This window comes from Sinocyclocheilus anshuiensis, unplaced genomic scaffold, assembly GCF_001515605.1.
Source record: "Sinocyclocheilus anshuiensis isolate Anshui unplaced genomic scaffold, SAMN03320099.WGS_v1.1 scaffold1089, whole genome shotgun sequence".
Classification (NCBI taxonomy): domain Eukaryota; kingdom Metazoa; phylum Chordata; class Actinopteri; order Cypriniformes; family Cyprinidae; genus Sinocyclocheilus; species Sinocyclocheilus anshuiensis.
Genome location: NW_015555709.1, coordinates 1,039,963 through 1,047,492, shown reverse-complemented (window position 1 = coordinate 1,047,492; position 7,530 = coordinate 1,039,963).

Below are 7,530 nucleotides of genomic sequence, written 5' to 3'. Positions count from 1 at the left end.
AATGAAAAATATTAATAAAAAACATTAACGTTATCTCAATGATACTACTAATGCTGTCATTTAATGCTATAAACATACGTCACTTTTAGAATTCGTATCAAGGGCATGTGCTGCTTCAGTTAGGTTATTAGTGAGAAATAACGAGGTTATAAGAGAGAAACAATGCGGCAAGATGTGCATCCGAACGAGAGCGAGAGAGACTGCGAAGCTAGACGTTTCTTCTTATATTAACTAACGTGTACTCTATGATTAGCTCAGTGAATAATTAAAAAAACATAGACCCGGCTAGAACAAGCGGAGTGATACAAAATTGTGAAAGGGCGTTCCTGTAGTGATACCAGTACAATATCTCACGGTTCTCAACCAATCAGATTTGAGAACCAGAATGAACTGTTGTATAAATATATATATAGAAAATTGATCAGTCAATACTGATTACTTTATTGTACATGCTCATTTCTCCTATTTTTACATTTATCTTTGTTGTCATCTAATGCTTATTTACAGTCAATTTAAAAAAAATTGACAGCACAGTTAAATTTAATCTCTTCTCAGTCTCAAAATGAATAAGCATTAATTTCATGCTGAACATTACAATGCTGTGATTGATGTTGCTGTTTTTAATGTATTTAGACAAATGTAAGTATAGAATAAGGATCAGCATATCAGTATCGGCCATAATATTAGCGCATCCCCACTGCACCATCTAAATATGTACGTTTTAGTCAAGCATATGAAAATCCAGTCTGAAGTACAGTGCGAATTTAGCCGAATTTCCTCCTCGTATCTTGCATCATAATGGAATTTTCCGTGAGGTAGCAGAACAGAGCAGAGAGATCAGGAATGTGAGCAGGATGGGGCTTGTCTTCTTTTCTCTGGAATCCTACCTGCAAGAACGACTCTGTTTTACAGCGCCTGACTGGGCCGCACCTCTGCTAAGAGTGGGCCTGAGACCTCAGAGCCCCATTTCATGTTTCATTAGAGTCCTAATTAGGGCTGGACAATAATTCAATATCAATATGTATCGCGATATAATTTTTTTCAATAACGGTGATATGATTTTTAAACACATTTCCGATATTTCGATATACATTACCAGTGTTTCCCATACATTGATTTATTTGTGGCGTTTGACTAAATAGTAAAAATATTTCAAAATGTTACTGTTTTTGTTGTATTTTGGATCAAATAAATGCAGGCTTGGTGAGCAGAAGAGAATTCTTTAAAAAACATTAAAAATCGTACTGTTCAAAAACTTTTGACTGGTATGTTAGCCTATAGTTTGAAGTAAAAAATATTAATATTAATATTAATAAGGAGAGTCTGAGATTTATTTGACAGTGATTTCACATTTCTTGTTTGTATGAAGGCTAAATACCAATAAAAGGTGAACATTTATTTATTTGCGCCAGTTTTTTCCTAAAATATTATATAGTTTTATAGGAGTAGATTTCATAGAGTTGGCAAATACATTTTTCATAAGTTTGTAGGTACAGACATCTGTTGTGGCCGTTCTTGGCCGTTTTTATGAGGCTTTTTTAATAGTGTTCATATCGATATCGGAATTATATCGTATCGACCGAAATTAAGAAATATATCGTGATATAAATTTTGGCCATATCGTCCAGCCCTAGTCCTAATTATCTGTCCTCCTAATTACACCACCCCAGATTTCAAAGCAAAGCTCATTTGTGTCATAGCGAGAGACGATTAACACAAACCTCATAGAATGTTGAACAAATCCACCAACACAACATGAAGCACTTCACACACTAACCTCAGCATGTGATGGAAGATAGTCCCGTATATGTCACTCAGAGCTCTTCATTATCATGATTATAATTGTAGAACATCATATTTAACTGCCACAATAGCATGAATCGCTCATTACACAGACGAGGACACGCGATGTGTTTATTTAATGAGCAAACCTCGTAGATCCATGTAATCTTGAGAAGAGATAAGGCAACGTAACAATAGAAGAGGAATTATGAATAAACACACGTGCAGAAAAGAGAGTGAGTGTGCATGGATTGCTATTTAGGGCGCGGAAAGCATCTAGTTTTTCCTCCAGAAATTCAGTTTTCACTTTTCCTTCTGCACTTTAACCCACCCATAATACAGAGATTTATGCAGGCTTATAGCGATTCAGACCACCTATGGTCATTCTGCGCAGTGCAGAGGTGGCACATGAGACACTGCTTTATCGTTATGGGGCCAGGGTTCAGATTGTTATGTCACCAGTCTGGACTGAGGAACAACACTTAATACGTCTCTGGCTTTGTTCACAGCCTGGAGCTCTAATGAAAGTTCAGGGCTCGTCAGCTCATTCATTCTCTGTCTGCGGCGGCATCGCTGTGAAAGATCTTTCCAGCAGCAATGGAGCAGCATTTAAATCTAATAGGTGTGGCGTCTTTGTTTAAACCAAGCTTTTCGCCTTAGCCATTATCCCTCTGTTGCTATTATTGGAGAAATGTGGCTGAGATCTGCTTTGTATTACATTTTAGAAATTCTGAGAGGCTACTGAAATGAATGCCAATGTCTTTCTTGCTCTTAAAAGATTAAACATTTTGGGAAATCTGAGTATTTAATCTACTGAAGGTCAAATTGTGTTTGTAATGTCTATATATTTTTTTGCTTTGCTTTTTAATTAATATTGATTCTTCATAACTGGGTATTGCTGTGACATTACGTCTTTTGAATGTCTCAAAAGAAGATCTGATCCCAGAAGATCTGACTTTGGCTTGCAGAAAGTGCTAGAATATGGTTTTTGTGATTGGCATGTGTTCTTGCAGTTCAGTCAGTGAGAGTCACAGTAGCGCCATCTCTTGGTGCGCTTCTGAAATTGCTAAAATTGCTGAAAAAGATGATAACTGCCTTGGGACAAAATATTAAACAATTTTGGGTATCTTTGCTGTTTTATTATGTAAATAGGCATTGTTATGTCTGATTATGCAGATTTTGGGGGATGGAAATATCTTATACATTGCCAGTCATATTTCATATTTCTCTTTCTATCTAAATCTATCTTTATCTCTTCTCATTAGTTTCTTAAGCAGAAGCTATTAATAGCCTATGGAAACTGCCTCAGAGTTAAAAAATAAAGGTAATTTTGACGTTATATCTTACTTTATTCATTGTAATTGCTTTTTCTTGAAACTGTAATTTTATATGTTGCAGTTGTTATTTTATATCCTGTAATTGCAACCTTTTCTCTATATTTCACACTTGTGATGTTAATTGTCATAAACACATATATATATATATATATATATATATATATATGTATATATATATATATATGCATTTCAATTATAATATATCACACAACCATAGTTTTATTTCTCATAATTGTGATATCTCACAATTTTTTTTGTATAATTGTGAATATATCTTACATTAGTGATTTTTATATAATAATTATGACCTAATTTCTTGTAAATGTGAATTTATATTTTACTTTTGTGACATTAATTCTCCTAAATGCAGCTTTACATCTCACAATTGTGATCTTTATATCTAGAAATTGTGCTTATGTATTACAATTGTGACGGTTTCTCATAATTGCAACTTTATTTAATTACAATGGCATCTTTCCATCTCCTGAAAAAGGATAATGTTTATTTTGAACTTTCTTTCAATTTTTTTTTTACTCAAAGTTGTGATATTTGTGATGTTAATTCTTGTGGATGTAAATTTCTCACAAATATTTTATATCACATAACTGTGTGTTATTTCTCATAATTGTGGATATATCTCACAGTTGTGTTGTGTTTGTGTAACTGTTTAACATTTGCGATTTTAATTACAATTTTCTTGTAATTGTGAATGTATATCTCACAGTTGTGACATTAATTCTCCTAAATGCCCCCCCCCCCCCCCAAAAAAGTGTATTTTAAACTCTCACAATTACCTTTTTTATTTTTTCATATATGGTGGAGACGGGCTTCCATAATAACCCATATAACTAGCCTAACTTGTTCTGAGAACATAACCTGCTAAGTCTCTCACGCTTCTGAGGACTGAGCATCAGTCAGACAAATTAGCTATGACTAACAATGTTTATGTAAATACTGTCTGAATACACATGACTTTTTTCGAATGACAGGCAAATGGCAGAGAGCTGCTTCCCTCCACTCGTAATGAAAAAAAAAAATTGAATTAACGAGCAGAGATGAATTCTCTCCTCTGCAGTTGCCATAGCTTCAGAGCTGAAGGATTTTGGGATGTTTCATAATGTGGAGTCTGGTCTAATTAGAAGCAGATAATTTCTGTTGTACTAATTGTAGTCTTTAGTAATTAGTGAAGGAGTTACTTTAGAGACAGTTGCTCAAAGATTTGTTTAATATGGTGCCCATTAACAAACTTGAAAGCAGAGTTTCTCATTAACAACTTTACAGCTTCTAATTCAAGTGCTGTCTGTGGTATCTGATATATAGTATTCGCCTGCAGTCTTTCCCATCAAGCTCGCAGGTAATCAGCAACATTAATTCTGCCGTGTGCAGCGTTTTAATTGAACTATCTATTGTGCAAAGGAGATTTGTGCGAGTTGGCTAGTGTGCCTTAGCGTTCCCTCTCTCACCTGAGTGAAAGACATCTGTTATATAACGAGCATAATAACATAATGTGTTGCTTGTGATCAATTAGTGGCTGCCCACATGTTTGTGAATGTGCTAAATGTGTCTTCTAATCATCATACAGATGTTTAATTAGAGCAAAATACTGTATGTAGTATATTTGATTTTTAAAATGTCTGAAATCGTATGCATTATGCAATGATAAGTGTTTCAAACATTAGTTTATTACATTATTGATCTTAACATGCTTGTTTAATCAAGCCATTGATGTTTAGGTGTCATTTCAGAAACAAATGATTGTTTTGCATTTTTAATGAATTTTTAATATTGCTTCCAGTGATATTTCAAATCCAGTTTTTTCATTGCACCAGATATGTAAGATCAAGTCGAATGTGCTGCTTCATAGGATACAGACCCTATGTCCAAAAATGCATGTTTTCTAAATACTTATGTACTTTTAAATTCTATTTGATGGTAGTTGAGGAGAAACCCTGTAAAGCGCTTTGGGTGGACAGCAATACACAATAAAGCGCTATATAAAATGCATTCATTCATTCAATTTTTTTTTGTTTGTAATATTTCAGAATATTACTATTTTTATTGTATTTACGAACAGGAATATTCTACTAAGTTTTGCACTTTTCATTTTTTTTTGTCTACAATTTTTTTTTGGTCAAAATGTCAGATGACATTTTAGTTAACTTACTAACTTACTAAAATTCATCAATATGACTTGATTTTTGAAATTTTTTTTTTTTTACTAAATTAAAAGGATATTTTTGTAAATGGATAAAAACAAAAAAGCTGTCAAAATGAAAATTTAGATTTGCCATAACATTAATAAATACTTTTTAAAATATATTGGAATAGAAAACTACTGTATTTTTGACCAATATTTCACTTATTTTTACATTTGTATGACTTACTTTATTCAGTAGAACATAAAATAATTATATTTTGAAAAGCACTGGGGACCAAACAAGATTGAACTTCACTGACTTTAATTTTATGTACAAAAATGCTGAAATATTTTTCAAAATATCTTTGTGTTCCACAGAAGAAAGTAACTCACACAGGTTTGGAACAACATAAGGGTTCAGAATCTTTATTTTGTGGGTGAACTATCCCTTATAGTAAGACCGAGCAGTGCGCTCTGGATGTGTGCTGCAAATTTTGGCAAATGATGTAGAAAACGTACGTACTTTGCACAGTTCATACTGCAAAAATTTTCCACATCATGTGGCCTTATTTCATTTTGCGCATACGTCAGGATGCTATCGTCATACCTTAGCACTTCACACTGTCTGTGTGATTAGATCCCACAGTAGCCTGCACTTCCTCCTGCTCTATTTATTGCTCTCAGCTTGTCTCTCGTCTTCGGTGGTGAAACTCAGCCAGCACGCCTCCGAAAACACCGGAGGAGATTAGCCTCCATTTACTCCTCAATCAGCTCCCACTTTGTCCGGACTCTGACATGTAATTTGATTTCATCTTTGCCTCACGCTGGTGAATTTGCACCTGAAGTCTGCCTCCAATTAAGATGGAGGTGCCGGGGACGCGTCGAGCAAGCAGACTGAGAATTATGGGATTTTGCAGCGTGTTCCAGCTTGGCTAAAATCCCTTCCTCTACAATTATCAGAAAAGTGTGCCGCCGCCTTGTTCATCTGCTTGATAGTGGCACTTTTCAGCACACGGTGTTAATGAGAGTGCATGAATAAAGAATACGATGGATGCCACTAATCCTGACAAAAAAGTAATCAGCTATTCAGGAGCGAGAGGGAGACAGAGAGAGAATCTCTTGATTGCTTTTGCCTGCAATCAACAAAAACACAGAGATGCCAGTGAGTCAGATATTGAGTGATCGTTCTGGACCTGCTCCTAATGAGAGATTTTTCTCACTCCCTGCAGAAACCGAGAGATGCCAGAACAAAAGAGGGAGGGTGTGTTGTTAAGACCACTTCACTTAGTTGAAGAGTTGCCGCATGCCTTGGTGTAAAAAATATTGATGTTTTCTTTCACGGCATGTGTAATGAAGTAGTGAGCTGATCTGACCTGCGTAGAAGATTTTTCTTTTGCATATTTCGCCACACGCAGTGCATGTGTGTACGAGTTTCAATCTTTTGATTAGTGAAAGGGTCAGTCTGAGGTTTAGCAATCACGCATGGTACCTGTCATTAACACTGATATCACCCTGACTGATATTAGAGAGTATTAACATCATGGGATGCAGGGAATTTGTGAATGGCATTTTCTTGGTTAAGAGTATAATATAAATATCACTTACAATGGTAGAGATAATATTATAAGGGAGTTATTTTTTTCAGTTCATACCACTCCACTTGTCTGTGTTTACATGTTCCAGACAGACTGTCACTCTGTGTGTTAGTGGTGGGATTTTTCAGCCAGAAGGTGGTGACAAGTGACTTTCTTTATAAGTGAATCTTTGAGTCATTCACTCAACTGATTCTTTCAAAAACTGCATTTCATTCAGGAACTAAAGGAGTGACTTTCTTTATGAGTGAGTCACTGAATCGAGTAGTTCAGAAACACTGATTAATTCAGGAACAAAACATCTCTGTATTTCTTTTGCATGCACATGCATTTAGGTTCATTCTGATGTGGATTTGAATGGATTTTTATTTTTGGGTGTAGGTAAAAAATAGTTACTGGCAATATTTTATCTAAAATGTTACTCAGTATTAACTCTATTAATCTGTTCTTGCATTTCAGTTGTTGGTTTGAATATCAGCACAGCTATTACTTATTAGTTCTGATTATTTATATATTTAATAAGATAATTGTTAATACATTTTTTATTTTTAATTAGTTGCAATTAATTATAAATATATTATAATACAGAATATAAATGTATTGTCTTATATACCATATGTTGACTATGTGTGTTTGAAAATATATACATAAAGTGTGTGTGTGTGTAAAAAAAAAAAAATTA